Source organism: Phoca vitulina, unplaced genomic scaffold, assembly GCF_004348235.1.
Source record: "Phoca vitulina isolate PV1807 unplaced genomic scaffold, GSC_HSeal_1.0 scaffold20, whole genome shotgun sequence".
Classification (NCBI taxonomy): Eukaryota; Metazoa; Chordata; class Mammalia; order Carnivora; family Phocidae; genus Phoca; species Phoca vitulina.
In genome coordinates this window covers 11,272,321-11,299,632 of record NW_022589723.1, presented here as the reverse complement: position 1 = coordinate 11,299,632, position 27,312 = coordinate 11,272,321, and the positions used below count along the sequence as shown (strand labels likewise).

Here is a 27,312-nt window from a genome sequence, read left to right as displayed (position 1 = left end):
TAAATAACCCATTTAGATCGTTTCCTGTTTGGATTAGGGGAAAGTTAGAAAGTGGTAAATCAATGGGTGTCTAAAGATGGGTAGAGGTAGCCACAAATGGAGAAAAGGAGAAAGAAAAAGGTTCTCAAATATGTTATTTATTCTGTGCTGGGAGAAAAGAAGCAGTGTTGAAAGGGGCATTATGCTCTGGGTGGGGAATCAGTATAAATCTGAAATTTGCTCATTATCCTTGGAGATGCTCTAAGACTGATCCTAGGATGAGTCTCATTCTTTCAGACTCATTTATCCAAGGCATATGTCCCTAGACTTAAATCATTTCTTATTCTATTATTTTCAGAAATCTTACTGTATTAGTTATCAATTGCTGCATGACAAATTGTTCCCCAAAACTGAGTGCTTAACGTAACAGTAAACATTTTTCATATCACATAGTTTCTGTGGGTCTGGATTTGAGGAATGGCTTGGCTGGGTAGTTCTCGATTGGGGTAGTTCACAAGATGGCAGTCAAGATGCCAGCTGGGCCTGTAGTCATCTGAAGGCTTGGCTGGGGGTGGAGGATCTATTTTCAAGAATGGTTCATTAACATGGTTGACAATCTGGTGCTGATTATTGATGCAATGCCTCAGTTCCTTGCCAGGTGGCCACTCCTAAGGGCTGCCTGCTTAAGCATCCTGCTTTATGGCAAATGGCTTCCCTGTAAGTAAGTGATCCAAGAGAACATAAAGCAGAAGCTGTGAAGTCTTTCATGACCTAGTCTTGGAATTTACACACCATAATTTCTGAAAAAGTCTATTAGTTACACAGGTCAGCCCAATTCAGGGACTACACAACGGTGAAGATACCAGGAGGTAGGGATCATTGTGGGCCATCTTAGAGGCTGGCTACCACATTTGTTTATTTTAATAAACCCTCACAATAGATAGATAGATCTCAAAAAGGATTCCTGAATTCTAGTACCAGCTCTTGAATAATACATTACCTGGCCATTTATCCTAACTGAAAAAATACCTCTTGGGACAGCCCAATACTTCTTAAATGGAAAAGATCAGAGTAATAGGGAGACTTGGGAAACTGTTTTCCTTGAGAAGTTCAATATCCCACGATTCCCACTCCTATGGCATTAACTTTCACTATATATTCAATCTTACAATTCCTACTCTGAGATATACTATTGCCCTATTCTCAAGATCCTCATCATAGAACACTTCCCTCTGTGCTGCATTAAAATAAAAATTCATTCTTGGGCGCCTGGGTGGCTCAGTTGGCTGAGCGACTGCCTTCGGCTCAGGTCATGATCCTGGAGTCCCGGGATCGAGTCCCACATCGGGCTCCCTGCTCGGCGGGGAGTCTGCTTCTCCCTCTGACCCTCCTCCCTCTCATGCTCTCTGTCTCTCATTCTCTCTCTCGCAAATAAATAAAATCTTTAAAAAAAATAAAAATAAAAAAATAAAAAAATAAAGTAAAAATTCATTCTTGATATACAGCTACTGGATTGCTTTCTCACATACTCTTCTATTTATCTTACCCTTCATGGATTTGCAAATGGAGTTGGTTATAAAATAACAATCAGAAGAATAATCATCTGTCCATATTTGGAGAATCCAGCTATATCTACTGATACATTTAAAATAAATAAAATAGTAATTCTGTGAATACATTAATCAAAACCCTTACAGGGGTACCTGGGTCGTTCAGTCGGTTAAGTGACTGGCTCTTGATTTCAGCTCAGGTCATGATCTCGGCTCAGGTCATGATCTCAGGATTGTGAGATGGAGCCCCCCTGTCCCCAGGCCTCTGCCGTGCTGAGAGTGGGGGCCTGCTTATGATTCTCTTTCTCCCTCTCCCTCCACCCCTCCCCAGCCCCCCACCCCCAGCCCCCCACCCCCAGCAGGCACACACACACTCTCTCTCTCCCCGCTCTAAAAAAAAAAAACCCAAAACAAACAAACAAAAACCTTATCCATGATAGCAGAGATTATATCTGGGTAGCTTGAAGAGAACACTGTATTTGGTGAGTGAAAAATATTCTCTTTGAATAGAGAATAGCTATTTGAAATATTGCCAGGCATAATTTCAATGAATCTGGACTTTTTTTCCCCTAAAAACTTCTTTAATTTTAAAGAAAAGCATTTGCAGAAACCCTAATCCCTTCCAATTCAAATTACTTGCCCAGTCAATATTGTGAACTATATTCTGTGAGACAAAGTAATGGGAAAAACAACTTGTGGTTTTAATCAGTGGAAAGGAAACGATTTGGCATCTTCTTTAAGTTTGAATAGAACAAGATGAGCTGCATCATCAATTGCCTTTAATGTACACTTTGTCCTGTTTTTCATCCAAGGATCTAGACATGACAGACAGTGGAGGTATCTGCTGTTTTTTAAAGAATGTCGAGAGGCTGTGCCATTTCCTGAACAAGAAGAAACAGATTCTATAACAGTTCAGAGATTGAATATAGGATTTATATTTAACTTTTCCACACTCCTAATTAATCAGCTTTAATCATAATGTCACTTGAGTGAAGAAAAAGATTTAAAACAAAATGAAGCTCACAAGTCATTGCATATTTTCAGTCCCTTGATTATTAAGTAAAAAAAGCATTGGGCACAGGAGTAAACTTAAGAGACTTGAGTTTTGGTTCTGCCAGTAGTTAGTTTTATAGCCTTGGAAAGTTGTTAAATCTCTTTGAGACTTTTCTTCTGTAAACTGGTGGGTGAGGATGGGAGAGGTTTAATCTTAAGGTTTCCTCTTCACCAAAGAGCTTGACACAATCAACACCTAATACAAATTCATCCCACACAACCTCTTTGCTCTGCTCTCCTCGTTTTTCCTTGAAAGTCTTCGAGGGACTCCCGCATTCCCGCGCTTAGATTCCCAAACTGGTGCTCGCAGGGGATGCTCATTGAACCCTTCGCTGGGGGTGTTTTAAAAAGGGAAGGAAATCTCATTCTTCATGGGTTGCAGAAACCGTAAGGATACTTCGGGCTCCAGGCTGGTATTCTTTTCTGGAGGTCTCCGTCTCCTTTCCTCCTCATACCTTTAGGCCTCTCCCTAGTGATTAGCTTCATGTTAGGCGGTTCTGGGGACAGCGCCAATTTGTCAGATCCTGGCAGCTCCGGTTCTGAGGAGGTGGCATGGTAGGGCCTCACGATTTGGGGCCCTTCTTCGTGACTGTCTCAGTGTGTAAATTCGTAATGTAACAACGCATTTCCGATTTTTTTCCAAAAAGCCCAATCCTGGGGTCACAATCATGCCCCTATAAGCAAGTTAACTACTGAGCTAGGAGGACACCACTGTGCGCCAACCACTAGTCTCAGAAGCTCTACTTCTCGACTCGGGACCGGCGGGCGTTTGCGGCTGCGGCTGGAACTACAAGGCCCAGAATTCCGGCGCACATGCGCGCTGCCATTGTGATGCTCCTTTCCCGGTAACTCGCCCTCTCAGGCAAACCTGAAGATAGCGGCAATTCTCCGGTGGGGGGCGGAGACGCTCCCTGCCTGACTCTCCGCCCACTTCGTGATAGGCAATGGGACCAGCCAACCGACGTGGCGGGCCCGGGACGCGCTCTCCAATCAGCACCTGTGGCGGAGAGGTGGGCGTGCGTACTGGCAGGGCAGGTGGGCTAGGCTGTGTCGGGTTGCGAAGGGGGAGAATAACGTCGGGTCGGGTCAGCGGGCGCTGCAGTAGTCGCCGCAGCGGCGATGGGAGCGGTGGGGACGAGGCGGGGGCGGCGGCGGCAGGAGGAGGAACAGGGGCTGGCACAAGAGCAGCGGCTGGGGGCGGCCAGCAGCAGCATTAACAGCAGCCGCCGCCGCCGCCAGTAAACGCGGACGGTACCCGAGGGGACTGCCAAGCCGGCCGGCCCTCGAAGCCGCGCTCGGGTCCCGCCGCAGTCGGCGGCGGGGGATGGGCAGGCGGCGGCGGTCCCGCCTGCTAAGGGTTGATATCTGCGGGTCCTGGCCCTGAGCTGGATCCGAGCCCTCCGCCCGAAATCCCTGCGTCCGCCACGGCCCAGGTAGGACACACCCCCCCGAGCCCCCAGGGCGCTGCTGGGGCGCACCGGGCCCCGCTCTCCCCCAGTCCTGACCCCCTCCTCCGACCGCACCCCTCGCGGAGTGACCGACCCTGGTGCGGAGGGGAAGGGTACGAGAGACTCCTCGGTCGCTGCCCACGCCCTGGGCTTGTGCCAGATCTAGTCACTCCACCTCGGAGACCTTCTGCTTCTGCCCCCTTTCCCCGAAGGCTTGTGCCCCGTTTCCCGAGAAGCTTTTGGTGTCTTCACTGAACTTGGAGGGTCACGAAGCTTCGTCTGTTTCTCTCTCTGTGGGTGACCCACATATTACTTGTATTCATGCTGTTTCTGGTACCAGGACTGAACACAGAGAATTCTCAGGATACACCGAGTGCTTCTTTCGCACTCCGCTTCCCCAAATATAATAGAAGGGGGCATGGGACTGTACAGTGTTCGCTGTGTAGTAACGACGATGAAGGCCATGACTTTTTGGTACTTAAGGTTCGAAGTAATGACCTGAGGGATTTGCCCGTCATTTGCCTTGACTAAGATGATGTTGACACTCTGGGATGCTGTGGGAGGGACAAAAGACTCCACACATATGTAATGTCAAATCAGGGAAGTAAATAATCCCCTGGGATGCCAGGATACTTTATCGCACAGTGAAGTTAATTTTGTTTCAGCGTGGCAGCATTAGAGGTAAAAATGACATTGAGTTGTACTTTGCTTTGAATTAAAGTTGATAGGTGGCAGCAATCCCGGTATTAACTCTTCTCATCCTTAGCTTTAGAAATTGTTCTTTCTTTGAACATTAAAGAGGGCAGTTTTCTTATAACCTGTGTTATAAGATGTTATGTAAAGATGTTCTGGTATTCAATAGAAATTGAGATTTTGTATGCATGTGTGAGGATCACATTATTATGAATGGGCGCATGTACATACACAGGGAGGATCCACTCAGTGTGTTTTGTTACAGTGTTTGGTTCTGAGCCATTAATAACAGTTGCATTGGTTTCTAAACACTGATTTCCCAGAATAGACCACAAAGATGTGTTTGCTGTTTTCTTTTGGCTAAATAGAATAGAGTAACGTTCTGTTTTGGGGAAAGGGGAAATAGGAGATTGATTTTAAAGTATTGAGGAAATTGAATGCCATGTATTTCTTATAAAGAAGTAGTAATGATGACAAATATTAGTAATATGAATAATCTTGAAGAATTAATATTAACTCTAGAAATTTTTCAAATAATGACTTCCATGGCATATTGCAATCTATCAAATTGAAAAGATACCAAAAGGAATATTTAATTTAGAAGCTTATGTTTTCCTGTATGATACGTTTTTATCAAGGCACTGAAAGTGATGTTTGAAGCATGGTTATGAAAGAAAGTTTCTCTAGCACTTTTCCTTTATGATACAATGTTAAGAAATGTTTTTCCTCTTTCAGTGTTAGACATATAAAGGAAATTGAAGTCCTTAGCTTCTTTAACTTAACTTCTAATATTAAATTGAAACAAATTTGATCTTCAGTAGGGGGCTAAGAATAATACATCTCGCTCATCTTGTACTATGGTTAATACATAATTTAGTGAATTCTCTATTGTACTGCATAGGACTTCAGATTTTGTGTCTTTTTTGACTTTAAAAAATACTGATTATTTTAATGCCTTAGGAAATCTTCATGAGATTAGGCTCATTTGCTTTAGCAAATTGAACTCAATTATGTAGGACTTCAAGTGTCTTTAAATGTAGTGTTGGAAGTGAAGTTTGTATAATTTAGACCATTTTGAAGGTATTTTACATAAAAAATGCACTAAAATGTGAGAATTGTAGTGATTGTTGGTTTTTCAATGTAAATGAATGTTATGGAGCTGAGTTCACTATGATCATGGAATGTAACTTTGGCAGGGGCAGTCAATTCTTTGTTTTATAACTTTAAAAAGTAATATATAGAGATGAGAACTTGACTGCCACTCGAGAGAGACTTTGACCTGGAGCAACCCAACTAAGACACTCTCAGATTCCTAACGCTCAGAAACTCTGTGAGTTAATGAATGCTTGTTGCCTTAAAAAAAAAAAATACATAAGGGAAAAGGTTTAATGACCATATTGAACTAGTGTGGGCTGAATTGATTTGCAAAATAAAACAGGCTTTGAGAATTAATGGAGAATGTAGCTTACTTCCTTCCCCACTTAAAAAAAAAACTCCTATAGAAAAATTCTTTAGGGGCGCCTGGGTGGCTCAGTCAGTGAAACTTCCCACTCTTGATTTAAGCTCAGGTCGTGATCCTCAGAGTCATGAGATCCAGCCCTGTGTCAGGCTCCACACTGAGCATGGAGCCTGTTTAAGATTCTCTTTCTCCCGCTCCCTCTGCCCCTCTCCCACTTGTGCTGTCTCAAAAAAAAAAAAAGAAAGAAAGAAAGAAAAGAAAATTATTTTATAGACGTGTGGCAAGCAACTTTACAATTTGAGCATATGGGGTGCCTGGCTGGCTCAGTCGGAAAAAATGCAACTCTTGATCTCAGGGTCATGAGTTTGAGCCCCATGTTGGGTCTAGAGATTACTTTAATAAAACTTTAAAATAAATCCTTAAAAAAAAAGACAATTTGAGCATATGTTACTCAAAAATATTCTAGTAATGTATTCTTTTTTTTTTTTCTCTCTTTTTGAGGTTTTTTGTGAAATACTCAAAATATAGCTGGTGGGGGGGCGCCTGGGTGGCTCAGTCGTTACGCGTCTGCCTTCGGCTCGGGTCATGATCCCAGAGTCCTGGGATCGAGCCCCGCATAGGGCTCCCCGCTCTATGGGAGGCCTGCTTCTCCCTTTCCCACTCCCCCTGCTTGTGTTCCCTCTCTCGCTGTGTCTGTCAAATAAATAAATAAAAAATCTTAAAAAAAAATATATATATATATAGCTGGTGGTTTGTCAGTTTATTTGATTAGTAATATTGCAGGACATCTTCAATATTTTTAAATTTTTGAAATTAAATTTTTTTGTTATCCAGTATATGGTAAACAATAGTGATGGCAGTGGTAGATTCCCCACCCCCCAGGCTTTACTGGCTAGAATCCTTGTGTTGAAAATACTTTTATAGCTTTTATTCTATAAAATACTCAGTGTTTCAGGTTAAATGTCTTATTTCCATGTTTGGTACGAGAGCCTTTAAGTCTATATGAAAAAGTTGAGGTTTTTAGAACTGAATTTTCAGCATATGTACAACACATATAGTATTACCACTCAAAAGTTTCTATCTTCCTTAATATGTGGTGATCTTTGATTGTAGATTTAAAATACAGGGCGCCTGGGTGGCTCAGTTGGTTAAGCGACTGCCTTCGGCTCAGATTGTGATCCTGGAGTCCCAGGATCGAGTCCCGCATCGGGCTCCCTGCTTGGCAGGGAGTCTGCTTCTCCCTCTGACCCTCCCCCCTCTCATGCTCTCTCTCTCTCATTCTCTCTCTCAAATAAATAAATAAAATCTTTAAAAATAAATAAAATAAAATACAGATTGAGGGGCACCTGACTGGCTCAGTTGGTAGAACATGTGACTTATTTTTTTTAAATATTTTATTTATTCATTTGAGATACAGAGAGAGAGAGAGAGAGCGTGCGTGAGCAGGGAGAGAGGCAGAGGGAGAGGGAGAAGCAGGCTTCCCGCTGAGCGGGGAGCCCGACGTGGGGCTCGATCCCAGGACCCTGGGATCATGACCTGAGCCGAAGGCAGACGCTTAACCATCTGAGCCACCCAGGCGCCCCAAAGAGCATGTGACTCTTGATCTCGGGGTTGTGAGTTTGAGCCACATGTTGGGTCTAGAGATTACTTTAAAAAATAAAAGTCTTCAAAATACAGATTGAAATTAAATTATTTACATAATGTGAATGTCAATTTTGCCAGACCATTTCATCTTTTTTTTTTTTTTTTTAAAGATTTTATTTATTTATTTGAGAGAGAGAGAATGAGAGAGAGCACATGAGAGGGGGGAGGGTCAGAGGGAGAAGCAGACTCCCTGCCGAGCAGGGAGCCCGATGCGGGACTCGATCCCGGGACTCCAGGATCATGACCTGAGCCGAAGGCAGTCGCTTAACCAACTGAGCCACCCAGGCGCCCCACTATTTCATCTTTTAAACAGGTGATTTTTAAGCAGATTTCTTGGTATATATTTATTTATTTTATATGACTATGGTAGACATAATTATTCTTCTTTTTGTAATTATTTTATATGTTCTTTTTTTTTTTTTAAAGATTTTCTATTTATTTATTTGACAGAGAGAGAGACAATGAGAGAGGGAACACAAGCAGGGGGAGTGGGAGAGGGAGAAGCAGGCTTCCCGCGGAGCAGGGAGCTTGATGTGGGGCTCGATCCCAGGACCCTGGGACCATGACCTGAGCCGAAGGCAGTCGCTTAACCAACTGAGCCACCCAGGTGCCCCTATTTTATATTTTATATGTTCTTGATTCTTAATTGAACATACAGTACTTGTAAATGTTTGCAAACATTCTGAAATTTTTCCCATGTTTTGTTTTGCCTTTGTATATAAGATTCTTGATGTTTTGGGATGTTGATAGTTCCTTTTTATTGTATTATGAAATTTGCTTTCACTTTGATTAGAGTAAAGCTTCCCATGGTAAAAAATGAAGTGTTCTTTGAAAAGAATCTGAGGTGTTTTAGTGTCTTCTGAAGAAGGGGGGTGGTAGCTTCTTGGCCCCCTCTGGTAAGCTGTCAAGATTTAACCTAACCTTGTTTTGTTTTGTTTTGTTTTAAAGATTTTTTATTTATTTATTTGACAGAGAGATAGAGAGAGAGGAGAGAACAAGTAGACAGAGAGGCAGGCAGAGGGAGAGGGAGGAGCAGGCTCCCCGCCGAGCAGGGAGCCCGATGTGGGGCTCGATTCCAGGACCCTGGGATCATGACCTGAGCTGAAGGCAGCCGCTTAACCGGCTGAGCCACCCAGGTGCTCCTTAACCTAACCTTGTTTTAAGAATCAGTATTTTTTTTTTTACAGAAAGTTTGCAACTTTATTGAAAATAAGAATCAGTATTTTTAAATGTTTGAATTAGAAAACTTACTTGCCGTTGTATGTGTTTCTACCAAAATGCTTTTTATCATTATTTTGTTTTGTTTATTCATTGACATATGTAGTTGATACACAGTGTTACATTAGTTTCATATGTACACAACTCTATATGTTATCTTGTGCTCACCACAAGTGTAGCTACCATCTGTCCCCATACAGTGCTATTACAGTACCATTCACTGTATTCCCTATGCTGAACCTTTTTTCCCATGACTTATTCCATAACTGGAAGCCTGTACCTCCCACTCCCCTTCACCTATTTTGCCCATCCCCCATGTGGCAATCATCACTTTGTTCTTTGTATTTATGGGTCTGTTAATGCTTTTTTGTTTATTTGTTTGTTTTGGTTTTTGGATTCCACATATAAGTGAAATCATATGGTATTTATCCTTTTCTGTCTGAATTATTTCACTTAGCAAAATACTCCCTAGGTCCATCCATGTTGTCACAAATGGCAAGATCTCATTCTTTTTTATGGCTGAATAATATTCTATCATGTATATATACCACTTTTTCTTCATCCATCTATGGATGGACACTTGGGTTGCTTCCTTTTATCCTTGTCTTTTTTTCTTTTTGCAGTTTCTAGGTAATTGCCTTTTTTAAAAAGTGATTTTGCATGGTTTCCCTTGTTTATCTAAATACTGTATTTTGTCTGACATTTAGTTTTCCGCATGTGTTGTATATTATGTATTAAGTTTGGGAAGCCCCTCTTTCTTTTTTTCTTTGATCCGCTAAGGGCTTCAGTTTCTAAAATACTTCAAAAATGGTTTTATCAACATTTCCCAATGGCCAAGAAGGCAGAGATGAGGGGGAAGAAATAGGAAAAAATAAATAGCCAAAGAGACTCCTGCCTCTCATGAAATTTGATTTGAAAAAATCATCTGGAAAGTAATTCGTATGGTAGATAGTAAACTAGATTAGGACTTCGATTCTGCTACATTTATTTAGCACTTAAAAAATTCAACATGTCCAAGACAAAAGTCAGCCCTCTTTCAAGTGCTTTAATTCTACAAACGAAGGTATTACTATTTAATCAGTCACCCAAGCTCAAAAATCTCATTATGTATATATGTTTTGGCTTCCTCTTTCCCCTGGTTCTGCTTGCACAAAATCTCTCCTTTTCATTTCCCTTGCTACCACCTTAATGTAGTAGCCTCTCTGCACCTCATTATCTCTCCTTAGAACTATTTTAATAGTTTTATCCATTCGTTTGTTAAATATTTGTTAAGCATCTACTGTGTTACTCTGCTAGGGGTTAGAGATTTGGCAGCGAAAAGGACAAAAATAATGTCACTTTTAGAGCTTACAATATAGGGAGGGCAATCTGTTGTAGAGTAAGGAATTACAGGTGTTCCAAGCATCATGAAGGGAAAATGCATGAACATATTTACAGACAGACCTAACAGTCTCGGAAGTGGGTTCAGGGAAGTAGTCTTCTGTTTTGTCACCCACAGTTTATTCTACATTCTCTACCAGATTCAGAGGTTAGTAGATAATATTATAGGTGTAAGCAGTTAAATAATTAAAAATAATAAATAATAATAATATTTTTAATAAATTTTAATAAAAATTTTTAATAAGAAAATGCTCACACAACTTTGGAAACAGCTTTAGACAAAATCCTTTCAGAACGCCAGGACACTTTGAAAAATTTGGTCCTACAGAGTTCATGTCTTCCTCCAATATGAGTTTCTACTTTGGGTTCTCCCAGGCTTCAATTGCTTGAGTATTGACAGAATTCCTATCAATAGTTGTTATGTTTATATAGTTGTTATGTTTCACATTCTCTGCTTGAACCTCAGAAATTAGGACTAGGCATTACCAGTAGGAGGGTATGTATGGTTATAAGAAAGAGGTCTTCCAGGTAAGTAGAGAATTCTCTCTTAGCTAGAATCTAGCAGTTTATAGGTGAGTTATTAAATGTATAAGTAGGGGCGCCTGGGTGGCTCAGTCATTAAGCGCGTCTGCCTTTGGCTCAGGTCATGATCCCAGGGTCCTGGGATCGAGCCCCGCATTGGGCTCCCCGCTCAGCGGGAAGCCTGCTTCTCCCTCTCCTACTCCCCCTGCTTGTGTTCCCTCTCTCGCTGTGTCTCTCTCTGTCAAATAAATAAATAAAATCTTTAAAAAAAAATGTGTAAGTAATTAGGATATAATTTTAATATCTTTATAAGTTTAAAATATATAATGCATTTATCAGAAAAAAAATCCCTTATCATATGCTGGCACCTAATTTTGGATTAGAAAATAAGGTTAGAGCCATTAACCTCTTAAATTAATAAATGCTTACAAAATAAATGAATATAAACTGTTAATTATGCATCAAGATGAGATTTGAATGTATTATCATTTCTACTGTAACATATCATAGGACCTTAGATTACTTAATCTCTTTTCACCTCAGTTTTGCATTTTTAAAAGGGGAAATTAATATACTTAAAATATAATTACAATGGAGATCATTACAGGGAAGTTTTCTGTATTGATGTTTTTTCCTTTGTCTTAGTGGGAAGATCATAGGTATAATGCTTTGTTTGGTTGATACGGTTACAGAAGATTTTACCCAAGGAATGGTCTTGTTTCGTGTTTTCATTACAATCTGGATATGTAAGTTACACTGTACTTTTATAGTTGTTAGTGTTGTAGTCAGGGAGAATAGAACTAGATTGTTTACGCTTTTATCCTGTTGTCAGTAATTGTAACCATACTGACTTGTAAACTTTCTCTTTAATAGATATTTTACTTTCTTGAATATATTTATTGAACCCAGAAAGATTCCATGCTGCTGGAAGCGTAATTCACCTCCTGTAAAAGTTTAGAAGGAACATTTGAAGTAAGGGTGGTAACTAAATGTTCCTTTCCTTTTGCTATCAGCAAATAGGGTTATGCACAAATCTTCATCACTTTTTTTTTTTAAAGATTTTATTTATTTATTTGAGAGAGAGAGTGAGAGAGAGAGAGAGAGAGCACAAGAGGGGGGGAGCAGGAGAGGGAGAAGCAGACTACCTGCTGAGCAGGGAGCCCGATGCGGGACTTGATCCCGGGACTCCAGGATCATGACCTGAGCCGAAGGCAGTCGCTTAAACAACTGAGCCACCCAGGCACCCTTCATCACTTTTTAATAACCCTTTAGAGAGGCTCTTGCTAAAACCTGTGGGGTAAAACAAAAACAAAATCCTGTGGGTTTTATCCAATTCTTGACTCTTATTTCTGTTGTTTACATTAATATTATTAGATGTCTTGAAAACTTACCTGTTGTGTAGTCTCTGAAAATTTGTGTCTGTATCTCAGCTTGTTTAAATACATAATTGAGATTATTTTTATAATGTGAAAAATATAGTATTTTGCCTTTTGAGATATATGAGATAGCCACTCTGCATCTAACTATATTTATCTATTTTTGGAATATAGATTATGTATTCTAAATATTATTTACATAATAAATCATGATTACTTTGAAAGCATCTGATCTTTCATTTTAATAATAGCGGGTGTTTGGTATATTTATAGTTTTCATCAAATTTGAAAAGATTTAAGACATTTCTCTTTAGATTTTTTTCCCCCTAAGCATGAAATCTTTCTGGGCCCAATAAGTGTATCTAGAAATTAAAATGTCTACTAAAAGTGGAGAGAAACTTTATATAAGACAGTATGGTTACAGTAACTGACAACAAAGTAAAAGTGTAAACAATCTGTTCTTTCCTTCTGGGACTCCAGTTACATGTATGTTAGGCTTTTTGTTGTTAGCGCTTAGCTAACTGATGCTGTGTTGGTTTGGTTTCTTTTTCTCTGTATGTTTAATTTTGGGTAGTTTTTTCCTCTTTCTTGAAGTTCACTAATCCCTTTTTCTATGGTAGCTAATCTGGTGTTAATCTTATACAGTGTTGGGGTTTTTTTTGTTTGTTTTTTATCTCAGATAATCTACTTTTCATGTCTAGAATTCCTTGTCTATCGGTTCTATCATCTGTATCTTTTCTGGGTCTGTTTTTACTTTTCTTTTTTCTTTTCTTTCTTTCTTTCTTTCTTTCTTTCTTTCTTTCTTTCTTTCTTTCTTTTCTTTCTTTTCTTTCTTTCTTTTCTTTCTTTCTTTTCTTTCTTTCTTCTTTCCTTTCCTTTTCTTTTCTTTTTTCACCCTTCCTTCCTTTCCTTTCCTTCCTTCCTTTTTCTCTCTTTTTTTCTCTTTCTTTCTCCCTTTCTTCCTTTCTTCCTCCCTTCCCTCCCTCCCTTCCTTTCTTCCCTCCTTCCTTCTCTCCTTCCTTCCCTCCCTCAGTCCCTCCCTCTTTCCTTCCTTTGTCTTGAAGTATAATTGATACACAATGTTACATTAGTTTCAGGTGTGTACAGCCTAGTGCTAAAGCAAGTCTAGAGTTATGCTATGCTCACCACAAGTGTAGCTTCCATCTGTTACCATACAATGCTATTACAGTACCATTGACTATATTTCCTATGTTTAACCTTTCATCTCTGTGACTTATTAATTCCATTACTAGAAGCCTATACCTCTCATTCCCCTTCATACATTTTGCACATCCCACCACTGCCGTCCCCTGTGACAACCAGCAGTTTGTTCTTTGTTTTTGTGGGTCTGATTTTTTTAGTTAACTGTTTGTTTGTTTGTTTGTTTTTAAGATTCCACATATAAGTGAAATATGGTATTAGTCTTTCTCTGTCTGACTTATTTCACTTAGCGTAATACCCTCTAGGTCTATCCATCTTAGTCACAGATGGCAAGATCTCATTCTTTTATGACTGAGTAATATTCCGCATTCTATATTATTCCATATATATAAGTTCTTCTTTATTCATTCATCTCTTGATGGACACTTAGTTTGCTTCTGTATCTTGGCTTTTGTAAGTAATGCTTCAGTAAACATGGGGGTGCATATATCTTTTTGAATTAATGTTTTCTTTTTTTTTTTTTTGGGGTAGATACCTAGTAGTGGAATTACTGGATCGTATGGTATTTCTAGTTTTAGTGTTTTGAGGAATGTCCATACTGTTTTCCACAGTGGCTATACCAATTTGCATTACACCAGTTGTTTAAGAGGATTCCTTTTTCTCCACATCCTTGCTAACACTTGTTATTTCTTATCTTTTTTAAAAAATATTTTATTTATTTATTTGACAGAGAGAGAGATAGCGAGAGCAGGAACACAAGCAGGGGGAGTGGGAGAGGGAGAAGCAGGCTTCCCGCCAAGCAGGGAGCCCGATGTGGGGCTCGATCCCAGGACCTGGGATCATGACCTGAGCCGAAGGCAGATGCTTAATGACTGAGTCACCCAGGCGCCCCTATTTCTTATCTTTCTGATGCTAGCCATTCTGACAGGTATAAGATGATACCTCATTGTGGTTTTAATTTGCATTTCCCTAATAATTAGTGATGTTGAACATCTTTTCATGTGTATGTTGGCCATCTGTATGTCTTCTCTGGAAAAATGTCTATTTAGGACCTCTGCCCATTTTTAAATTGGATTATTTGGGTTTTTTTGCCATTGAGTTGTCTAAGTTCTTTATATATTTTGGATATTGACTCCTTATCACATATATCATTTGCAAATATCTTCTCCCATTCAGTTGGTTACCTTTTCGTTTTGTTGATGGTTTCCTTTACTGTGCAAAAGCTTTTTATTTTGGTGTAGTCTGAATAGTTTATTTTTAATTTCCTGTTCCCTTCCTGCACAGACCTATCTAGAAAAATGTTGCTAAGGCCAATGTCAGAGAGATTGCTGCCTATATTTTCTTCTAGGAATTTTATGGTTTCAGGTCTCACAGTGAGGTCTTTAATCCATTTTGAGTTCATTTTTGTGTATGGTATAAGAGAGTGGTCCAGTTTCATCCTTTTGCATGTAGCTGTCTAGTTTTCCCAGCACCATGTACTAAAGAGACCGTCTTTTCTCCATTGTTTAATCTTGCTCATTTTGTTGTAGACTAATTGACCATAAATGTTGGTTTTATTTCTGGGTTTTGTTTCATTGATCTATGTGTCTGTTTTTGTGCCAATACCACACTGTTTTGATTATTATAGCTTTGTAGTAGATCTTGAAATCTGGGATTGTGATACCTCCATCTTTGTTTTTCTTTCTCAAGATTGCTTTGACTTGGGTCTGTTTTTATTGACGATATTTTTCCTTATTTGCATCCCTGGTAATTTGTTTGAGTGCTAGGCATTATGATTTTACATTGTTATGTGCTAGAATTTTTTTTTTTTTTTTTTTGCATTCCTTTAAATATTTTGGGGGTTTATTTTGGGATACAGTTAAGTTAATTGAAAATAGTTTGATGCATTCAAGGTCTTGGATGTTTTTGAAGGTCTTTTTCACCCTGTCTGGTGAGTATGCAAACTATTTGCAGCCTACTGCTATAGGCAGAGATTGTTCTGCCTGCCCATTCCCAGTGATTTGAACCTAACTTTGATCACTTCACTTCCTTACACACATACACTTTTAAGTACTCAGCCAGAGTCTCAAGGGGAATCAGTCCTCTTTAGATAGCCACAGCTCATTGTGCTGATCTCTCCTTTCCAGTGTTTTGTCCTGTTTTGACTTCCCCAGAACTCTGAATTTTGTCTCCTCAACTCAGTGAGACTGTTGGGCTCTCTTTGTTTTCCCCATTCCTGTGCTGTTGCCTGGAAATTCTGTCCCAAGTGGTGAGTTGGGGGCAATTGTAAGACTTGCCTTACTTATTTCCCTTTTCTCATGGATCCCTGTTCTGTAGTGCCTGTTTCTATAGTGTCTAAAATCCATTGTCCTGGGGCGCCTGGGTGGCTCAGTAGGTTGAGCGTCTGCCTTTGGCTCAGGTTATGATCTCAGGGTCCTGGGATGGAGCCCCGCATCGGGCTCCCTGCTCGGCAGGGGGCCTGCTTCTCCCTCTCCCACTCCCCCTGCTTGTGTTCCCTCTCTCGCTGTCTCTCTGTGTCAAACAAATAAATAAAATCTTAAAAAAAAAAAAAAATAAAATCCATTGTCCTTTTTTCTAGTTGTTGAAGGTGGGAGGGTAAATATGGTCCCTATTACTTTATTGTGGCCAGGAACTGCAGTGGTCTGGTGAGTATATTTAAATCTCAAAGAAAGAGGAGTCATATTTCACAGCTATGCTGTCATTAGAAATCTATGTATTATCTTTATGCCCAAATATAGTTTCAAAAATATCTTCTATACCCTTTAGACACGTCATAAGCTCTTCTGATGATTAATGCTAGCATTCTTTCCGTTGGGATTAAAATTGTAGGTAAATATAATTTTCCTGAGGCACCTGGGTGGCCCAGTTGGTTAAGCACCCGCCTCCTGATTTTGGCTCAGATCATGATCTCAGGGTACCAGGATCGAGCCCCGAGTTGGGATCCCCGCTTAGTGGGCAGTCTGCTTATCTCCTTCACCCTCTGCTGCTCCCCCTGCTCATGGGCACTCACGTGTGTGAGGTCTCTCTCTCTCTCTCTCAAATAAATAAATCTTTAAAATAATTTTCCTATTTTTCTATTAGAGCAGAATCTAACATAAACTATATATGGCACTACTTATAAAAACCACACTGTTTTTATTTTGTGAATTATCTAGCTTCCCCTCCAAATAGGAGAATTTTATTACTTTAGTGTATCTAAATAATAGTAGTTCTAACTGGATTTCCTTTCCTATTGCTTTATATCCTCCCCATGCTCTGAAGTCCTTCAGTGGCTCCCTTTTGTCTCCTGAAATAGAATGAGTTCATTTTCTTCCTAGCCTGATTTTTAGTCTGAACTTTACCTTTCGCACGTATGTATTCTTTCTCTATGATCAGAACCTTTTTAGACAAATCTTAGTCCATTTAGACTAATGTACACATTCATTTTTCCCATGCACTTGTATGTTGTGTTCATTTCCTCTTCTGTGCCTTTGCTTAGCTCCTCAGTTAGCTTTTGCCTTCAAACAAACCACCCCAAAGTTCAGAGGCTAAAACAACAATTTAACTATTCGGTGGATTGGCAGTTTGGGCCCAGATGAATGGTTCTTTTTTTGGTGTTGTCTGGGCTCACTTATGTGAGGCAGTCAGCTATCTTGGGTTTCTTCACAATCTAGGTTCCAAAACCAGCAAAAGAGGGCAAGTTCAGTGCTTACGTGCTTTTCAAGTTTCTGGTCATGTTTGCTAATGTCCCATTGATCAAAGCAAGTCACAGGGCCAAGTCCAGTTTCTAGGATGGAGAAAGAAACTACCTCTTGTTGGGAGATGAAGCAAGGTTACAATGTAAAGAGATGTGTATACAGGAATGGGAGCAATTTGTGGCTATTTTGCAATCTACCGAACCATTGTAAATCCTTTCCACCTCCTTTAAGAAACTTTGTGCGATCATCCTAGCCCGTGTAAACCTCCTGCAGTTCTGATGTGTCATATGTACTTGGCTCATACAATTTGATGTTGATTAACTTTTTATATTTTTTACCTTTTAATTAAAAGGTAAATTTAATTTAATTTTAATTTTAATTTTAATTTAATTTAAATTTAAATTTAATTTTAATTTAAATTTTTAATTAAATTTAAATTTAATTAATCCAGAGATTAATGTTAATTTCTGTTTTTGTATTATGTATTCTATTTCAAAGAATAATTTGTTTACATTTTCTTCTTTCCTTGATGAAACTCATTGAGGGCAAAACCTGCATTATACTTCTATCTCCTCTTCTGTGTATTCATAGCAATTTATTGAATGACTATATGTTGTATTTTCAAATCAACTCTCAATTATTTGCTGGAGGATGACTTAATTTCAGTTAGCTCTAAAGGAGGTGAAAGAAGTTTCATTCATTCTTTCAGTAATTAAACATTTATTAGAAAGATTGTTCTGTGGTTGGTATTACAGTAAGTACTAAGTACAAAGATGAGAATAATTCTGCTTTTGACCTCAAGAAATTTATAGTCTATTAGGAAGACCTTGTAAATTATGTATATGTTTCTAAGCTTGTTTATTTATTGTGAACCTAGATTTCTGCTCTATGCCCAACTCATAGGTTAACTGGCTTTTCACCATTGCATAGTTGGAACAGTCTCTTGCTGGTCAGTCACACTGCTAGATGGTTGTTGCCTAATCTTTCCTGTTCTGGCTATCCTTGCCTCTGGTTCATATGAGTATTATCTGTTACTGTTCTTATTATAAGACATATCAATCACAGACTACATAAAACTTAGTTTTCAGTTTAACAAATAATTATAAATGGTTGAGAAATAGAACATTACGTGCATCTCAGAAGCCCCTTCCTGATCTCATCTCCCTTTACCCCAAAGGAATCTATTCTTGTGATTTTTGTGAAAAATTGTATCTGTGGTTTTCTTTATAGACTTACTATGTTTGTATCCTTATTTAACATAATTTAGTTTTACTTATTTTTGAACTTTATATAAAAGGATTTATATTGTATATATTTATATAAAAGTATTTATATTATATACTTTATATAAAGGATTTTTGTCTTGCTTGATTTTTTTTCAATGTTGTTTAATTTGTTCCTGTAGTTCAGTGTTGCAGTAGTTTCTTCATTTTCATTTCAGTACAGTTCTTGTGGTAGGTAGAAAATAGTCCCTGAAAGATATTCATGCCCTAATCCCCTGCAGACTGTGAATGTGTGACCTTATATGGCGGAAGGGACTTCGCAGGTGTGATTAAATTAAGGCTTTTGAGGTGGGAAGATTATCCCTGATTATCCAGGTTGGTTCAGTGTAATCACAAGGGACCTTATAAGAGGGAAGCATATATGAAGAGCTGTGATGATGGAAGCAAAGGTCAAAGAGAGATTTGAAGATGCTACACTACTAGCTCAGAACATGGAGGATGGGGCCATGAGCCAAACCATCCGGGCAGCTTCTAGAAGTTGGAAAAGGGATTCTCCCCCATAGCCTCCAGAAGGAGCATAGCCTTGCTGACACCTTGATTTTATCCCCATTAGAATCCTGGACTTCTGATCTCTAGAACTATAAGATTATAAATTTGTGTTGTTTTGCCACTAAATTTGTAGTAATTTGCTAGAATAGCAGTAAGAAACTAATACTTTTTTTTTTTTACTCTATGAATATACTACACTTTATCCATTCTTCTCTTGCTGGACATTTGGGTTGTATTTAGTTTTGGTTTTATGGATGGTGTGGCTACGAACATATTTGTGTATATTTCCTGCTGCACATGAGAGAAGAGTGTTTTTAGGATATATACCTGGGAGAAGAGTTGTTGGGTTATGGGGTATGCATATTTGCAGCTTTATAATATAGAACTATTTTCCAAAGTACATTCCTACCAGCAGTGTATGAGAGTAAGTTTTTATTTTTAAATAATTTCTTCTTTGATAGTCTCTATGATAATGCTTCCTTCCTTTATGTGGGTGGGTTCTCAAAATTTGCTTCAAGACCCATTTAGGAACTAATTTATACTGTTGCCAATCTAGAAATAGTAGGTGTCATTGATTTATTTTTATTCCCTTTTTGATCAACTAATTTTTCTATTAACTTTAAAAGGAAAAATTATAACAATGCAAATGCTGTGATTTAATTTGTAATCATAGTTGTGGAGTAATAATTTTCTCTTGCTGATAAAAACGTTTTTATTTGAATTTTATAAGTAGTAGTTGTATGATAGGTTTAAAATCAGGGCCTCCATGCAAACATAATTTCTTTTCATCAGCATTCAAGCAGTATACAGGGTCTGTTTTGGACAGTAGTATGTCTGTGGATATGACGATTTCACCTTCTTTTGGTTAAGAAGCATACGAAATGGTTTACTAAGTAGTGACAACCATTTATTGAGCATACTTATTGTGCCAGGCAGTATGATAAATAAACACTTTACATATATCATATATTATCACTTTTAATCCTTAGATAGCCGCCATTGTTATCTCTTTTTTATGGATGAGGAAATTGAGGCCCCAAAAAGTTAAGTAATGGGCCTTAGATTACACAGCCAGGACTTGAATCTAGGTAGTCTGGTCTTAATGTTTATTTTGTGAGAAGTCCCTGGAGTTAGAAGACAATAAACACAAGGCAGTATTATGTTAATTTCTCTTACAGGGAGTTCTCTTCATTAGGTGTGGTTTGGTTTGGCTTATGTTTATGGAATTCTTACACAATTTTTTTATCCATTTGCCATTTTGCCTCTTATCATTCTTATTTTCATTTTCCCTTTATTTCTCCTTTTCCTCTCATCTTTCTGTTGTATTTGTGTATGTGAATCTATATGACCTTTAAATTATAGCTTGATGTCTCATTTTTAGCTCATCAATTAACTTCATCAACTATCTATTGATTAACTGCAAAGTTTAGATTTTTTTGATTATGGCAGAGGGTATGTGATTATGATATGGTCTTCATCTTCAAGGGATTTATAATCTAGGGGATTGTCAGTGTTATTAATTTGTTGCCTACTTCTCAATCTTTTCTATCTAGCAAATGTTTCCAGTGATTTTTTACCACATGTTTTTTGGCAAGTTGAATCTCCATTTAGTATGTTTTGTCCATATTTTCATCATCTTTGGGTCTGTTTTGACAACACCTCCACATTTAGCATCATTGTCTGAATTTATTAGTATGCTATTTACTCCCTATTTTAGGTCATTAAGGATATCGTCAAGGAGGAATTTAATTTTTTTCTTGCAGTACCTAGTTTTCTTGCGTCAAGATTGATAAACTTATGTTACTGAAAAAATGAATTCCAGTTATTTGACAGCATTGATACTGCAGCCAAATTACATTAATTTTTTTAGATATAATCGGTGATGTGGAATCAAAAAGAACCTGTGGTTCATGTACAACTTTGAGAAACTATTGCCCCATGCCATTGAAGTCTGGTGTATTAGTTATGTATTGCTGCATAACAAATTACCCAAAATTTAGTGTTTTAGAATAACAACATTTATTATCTCACAGTGTCTGTAAGTCAAGATTTTGGTTTTTGACTCAGCTAGGTACTCTGTTTTAGGGTCAATCACAGGCTGCAGTCAAGGTAGGCTGTAGTTGTCACATGGCTCAATTGAGGAAGGATCTATTTCCAAGCTTAATCCAATGGTTGGTATGATTCAGTTCATTGTGAGTGGTTGGACCAAGGACCTCAGTTCTCTGCTAACTGTTGGTACCTATTGTAAGTGGAACCATATAATTCTGCTAGCAGGACCTGCCCTCAGTTCTTTGCCATGTGGGCCTTTCCTGGGGGTAACATGGCAGCTTGCTTCATCAGAGTAAACAAGTGGGAAGAGCCAAAGAGAGAGAATGTCAGCAAGGTAGACGTCACAGTCTTTTATAATACATCTGGGAAATGACCTCCTATCACTTTTGCTGTATTCTATTCATTAGAGGCAAGTCACTAGATTCACCTACACACGATGGGGGGGCGGTGATCAAAAGCATCAGATGGGGCATCATTGGGAGCCATTTTAGAAGCAGTGTAGTATACCTTGGTAGCTTATAGGATTCTGGGCTTTTTCCCTAGGGTTCATTTCCTAATTGGAACAGGTGATTCTTAGATTTATTTCAGTGTTCTGTGAAGGACTCCACAAAGGTACCACTTTGTTCCTGGCAGTTTAGAGTGGGTCAGTGAAAATTACTTGGCTTTTGTAGTTATATCTGAGGGGTACCTAGTAGTCATTTAAAAAAAATTTTTTATTGTGGTAAAATACATATAAGATTTACCATTTTAACCATTTATAAGTGTACAATTCAGTGGCATTAAGTACAGTAACATTGTTGTGCATGCATCGCTACCTGAACTTTTTCATCTTCCCCAAATGAAATTCTGTACCCAGTAAACAATAAATCTCTGTTATCCTGTCCTTGCAGCCCCTGACAACCACCAGAGAGAAACTACTTTTCTGTCTCTATGAATTTGCGTACTCTAAGTGCCTATTAAGAGTGGAATCATATATTTGACCTTTTGTGACTGGCTTCTTTCACTTAGCATAATGTCTTCAAGGCTCATTCATGTTGTGGTGTGTTTGAGAATTTCCTTCCTTTTTGAGATTGAATAATATGCCATTGTATGTATGTACTACATTTTGTTTATCCATTCATCTGTCACTTGGGATGGACACTTGGGTGCTTCCACCTCTCGGCTATTGTGAATAATGCTGCTATGAACATTGGTATGCAAATATCTTTTTGACTCCTTACTTTGAATTCTTTTGGGCATAAAATCAGAAGTGGAATTGCTTGATTGTATTTTAATTCTACGTTTTAATTTTGGGGGAACCTCTAATACTGTTTTCTGTAGTGGTTGCATCATTTTACATTAACATCAGCAGTGCACAAGTTCTGGTTTCTCCTCATCTTTGCCAGCAGTTATTGTGTGTGTGTGTGTGTGTGTGTGTGTGTGTGTGTGTTTGTGTTTATAGTTGTCATTCTAATGGGTATAAAGTGGTTAATGGTTTGATTTGCATTTCCCTAATAATTAATGATGTTGAGCATCTTTTCATGTGCTTATTGACCATTTGCATATTTTCGTTGGAAAAATGTCTATTCAAGTTGTTTGCCTACTTATTTATTTATTTAAGTAGGCTCCATGCTCAGCGTGGAGACCAACACAGGGCTTGAACTCATGACACAGATCAAGACCTGAGGTGAGGTCAAGAGTCAGAGGCTTAACTGACTGAGCCACCAGGTGTCCCTGTTTGCCCGTTCTATTTATTTATTTATTTATTTTTAAGATTTTTACCTATTTATTTGAGAGAGTGAGAGAGAGAGAGAGAGAGAGCACAAGCTGGGGTAGAGGCAGAGGGAGAGGATGTGGGGCTCTATCCCAGGACCTTGGGATCATGACCTGAGCCAAAGGCAGACGCTTAACCAACTGAGCCACCCAGGCACCCCCACCTTCTGTTTGCCCATTTTAAAATCATGTTGTTTGTTATTTTGTTGTTGAGTTGTAGTTCTTTATATACTCTGGATATTAACCCCTTATCAAATATGATTTGCAGATATTTTCTCCCATTCTATGTTCTTTTCATTCTGTTGATAATGTCCTTTGATGCACAAAAGTTTTTTAATTTTTATAAAGTCCAATTTATCTGTTTTTTTCCTTTTGTTTTGGTGTTATATCCAAGAAATCATTGCCAAATCCAGTGTCATGAAGCTTTTTACCTCTGTAGTCTTCTAAGAGTTTTGTAGTTTAGTTCTTACATTTAGGTCTTTGATCCGTTTTCAGTAAATTTTTGTATATGGTATAAATTGAGGGTCCAGGTCATTCTTTTGCATATGAATGTCTTGCTTCCCAACACCATTTGTTATGAAGGTTGTCCTTCCCTGTGGAATGGGTTTTGGCACCCTTGTCGAAAATTATTTGACCATATATGTAAGGGTTAAGATTTTCAACTTTTAAAAATAGTGTTTTTCTTCTTATTGTAAAAATATATACTTGCTGTAGTAAATTTTTTTTTTTTTTAGATTTTATTTATTTATTTGAAAGAGAGAGAATGAGAGAGAGAGAGCACATGAGAGGGGGGAGGGTCAGAGGGAGAAGCAGACTCCCTACTGAGCAGGGAGCCCGATGTGGGACTCGATCCCGGGACTCCAGGATCATGACCTGAGCCGAAGGCAGTCGCTTAACCAACTGAGCCACCCAGGCGCCCCTGCTGTAGTAAATTTATAGAAGAGGAATCTTCCCCAAGAAAATAATCCTATTATATAGAAATATAATTGTTAATATGTTAATAGTTGGTAAACATGACTCAGGTTTTTTCTATATGTAGTTAACGTGCACACTTTTTTTTTTTTTTAAAGACTTTATTCAAGGGCGCCTGGGTGGCTCAGATGGTTGGGCATCTGCCTTCAGCTCGGGTCATGATCCGGGGTCCTGGGATCAAGTCCCGCATCGGGCTCCCTTTTCCTCGGGGAGCCTACTTCTCCCTGCTTGGCAGGGAGCCTGCTTCTCCCTCTGCCTCTGCCTCTCTCTCTGTCTCTCATGAATAAATAAAATCTTTTTTAAAAAAAAGACTTTATTCAAGAGGGAGGGAGAGAGAGAGAGCACAAGGGGAGGAGCAAAGGGAGAGGGACAAGCATACTCTGCGCTGAGCATGGAGCCCGACACGGGGCTTGATTTCAGGACCCTGAGAGCATGATCTGAGCTGAACCCAAGAGCCAGATGCTTAACTGACTGAGCCACTCAGGCACCCCAGTCTGCACACTTTTTTAAAAATACAAATGGGATCATACATATATGCTGTTTTATAATTCTTTCACTTAAAACATAAAAAACAACTTTTCATGTTTAAATGTCTTACAAGTTGCTTTTTAAATTTATTTTTTACTTTTTATTTTTTTAGAGCGAGAGAGCATGCAAGCGAAGGTGGGCAGAGAGAGGGAGAGAGAGAATCTTAAGCAGGCTCCACGCCCAGCACGGAGCCCAACGTGAGGCTCTATCTGACAACCCTGAGATCATGACCTGAGCCAAAATCAAGAGTCGGATGCTTAACTGACTGAGCCACCCAGGCTCCCCTTAAATTTATTTTTTATTTTTAATCAATTTATGCATATAAAGTTGAATGATTCTCTACACTTCATTACAGAAAAGAACAGTTTTCTGTCCTCCCCACCCTACCCTGTTTCCAACTCTGCAGATGTACTCAATTTGAACTTTTTCCTGATTCTTCCAGTATTTAGCTCCATATCTCCAACTAATATGCTGTATTGCTGCTGATTAATTTTTAATTTTTTAAGTCATAATTTATTGGCTTTCTACTATAGAAGATGGGGATTTAGTTTTTTCACTACTTATCTTATTAGTTAGGTGCTATTTTTCCAGTAATGTTATATCTTAATTTTGGTTATGACAGTATTCAGACTTCAAGTTATCTTGACTCTGTAAATGCTTTGACATGTAGGTGAAATTTACTATTGATATAGAGATAAAGGTGGTGAGAATCTTTTCTTTCCTATATTGTTTTTAGTTTTTCCTGGAGCTAATAATTTTTTTCATTTGTTTGTGTGTTTGGTTGGTTAGTTTCCTAATCACTAATTCAATCCCAAACTTTCCACCAGTTGTACAGGTCTCCTCTTAATGTATTTCTGTTCATGTAGGTATTCTTTCAATAGCATCATCTTTGAGAAGTCTTTCCTAGAGCCACTCGTGTCCTACAAGCTAGGGACTGTGATTACTCATTTAGTATTCCCACAGTTTTTGTCAGAGTCCTCATCAAATGTTTATTGAAAGAATGATTGGGGGGCGCCTGGGTGCCTCAGTCAGTTAAGCATCTGCCTTGGGCTCAGGTCATGATCCCAGGGTCCTAGGATCAAGCCCCGTGTTGGGCTCCCTGCTCAGCGGGAGTCTGCTTCTCCCTGTCCCTCTGCCTGCTGCTCTCCCTGCTTGTGTGCACGCACACTCTCTCTCTGTGTGTCAAATAAATAAATAAAATCTTTTTTTTAAAAAAAAGAATGATTGATATAAGTTCAGATTGTAGAATTAAAAAAAAGATGTTTACTCATTCAGGCAAGATAAGTAAAAGCAAAAACCAACGATTAGGACTACATCAAAACAAAAATTCTCTGAATAGCAAAGGAAACAATCAACAAAACTAAAAGACAACCTACTGAATAGGAGAAAGTATTTGCAAATGATAAAATGATAAAATCTGATAAAGGATTTAGTATCCAAAATATATAAAGAACTGATATAATACAACACCCAAAAAACAACCCAATTAAAAAATGGGCAGAAGACATGAGTAGACATTTCTCCAAAGAAAACATACCGATGGCCAACAGACACTTGAAAAATTGCTCAACATCACTTATCATCAGGGAAATGCAAATTAAAACTACAATGAGATACCACCTTACACTTGTCAGAATGGCTAAAATCAAAAACATAAGAAACAACAAGTGTTGGTAAGGATGTGGAAAAAAAGGAACCCTGTTGCACTGTTGGTGGGAAAACAAACTGGTCCAGCCACTGTGGAAGACAATATGGAGGTTCTTCAAAAAATTAAAAATAGAACTGTGATCCAGTAATTGCACAATTGGGTATTTACCCCCCAAATACAAAAATACTAGTTCAGAGAGATACATGTACCCATATAGTCATTGCAGCATTATTTACAATAGCCAAACTATGGAAACAGTCCAAGCATCCATCAATAGGTGAATGGATAAAGAAGATATGGTGTGTATATATATATCTCCACACACACGCACATACACACACATATATATATATGCAATGGAATATTACTTGGCCTTAAAAAAAGAATGAAATCTTGCCATTTGCAATGATGTGGATGGAGCTAGAGAGTATTATGCTAAGTGAAATAAGTCAGAGAAAGACAAATACCATATGATATCACTCATATGTGGAATTTAAGAAACAAAACAAATGAGCAAAGGGAAAAAAAAAGAGAGAGACAAACCAAGGAACAGGCTCTTAACTATAGAGAACAAACTGATGGTTATCTGAGGGGAGGTGGGTGGAGGGATAGGTGATGGGGATTAAAGAGTACACTTATCATGATGAAAACAAAACAAAACTACAAAATGGTATATTAGAAAACATCATAAAACAAATAAAAATGAAACTCTAAAAAAATTTACTCATTCAAATAACTTTGTGTACCATAAATCAAGATTTTTAATGGGGAAAAATACAGATCTCTGTAACATAATTTAGCTGTTCTCAAACTTTTTGGTCTCAGGACCTCTTACTATTCTTAAAATTCATTGAGGACCATAAAGAGTTTTTGTTTTTTTTTTTAGCATGGATTTATATGTAATGATACTTACTGTATTGAGATTAAAATGTATTTTAAATTTATTTATTTTAAAATAAAACTATTACATGTTAACATGTAATAGGTGTCAAATAGTTCCCAAAACAGAAAAGCAAATTGGTGAAATGAGTGGCATTGTTTTATGTTTTTTCATGTCTTTTTAATGTCTGGCATGATAGAAGACAGCTGGATTCTCATACTTCTGTGTTCATTCTCTTGCAATATGTTGCTTTGGTTGAAGCATCTGAAGAAAATATGGCCTTATACAGAGACACAGTTGGGAAAGGGAGGAATATTTTACTAGCCTTTTTAGATTGGGATTTTCTTTTTATAAATTAGAAATTTTTTTATTTAAAAAATAATACATGATAAATGACTTTTGGGTTCTACAGTTCTATGAGTTATAGTACGTGTGTAGATTCATGTAACCCTCACCATAATCATAATAATCATAATAGTTCATAATAGTATTCATACTAGCTCCAACACGTCTTGTGAACTCCTTCATACTATTCCTTTATAATCATACTC

General features: G+C 38.3%; 1 protein-coding gene across 1 annotated transcript in view; it reads left to right on the top strand.

Annotated features, from left to right (window-relative positions):
• The first annotated feature begins 3,619 nt into the window (after window positions 1-3,619).
• The window catches only part of TTBK2 (tau tubulin kinase 2), a 147,481-nt gene continuing 123,788 nt past the window's right edge, over window positions 3,620-27,312 (top strand). The window contains exon 1 of the mRNA XM_032416978.1: window positions 3,620-4,015. The gene's annotated coding sequence lies outside the window, so the exon portion shown is untranslated. The remainder of the gene's footprint in view (window positions 4,016-27,312) is intronic.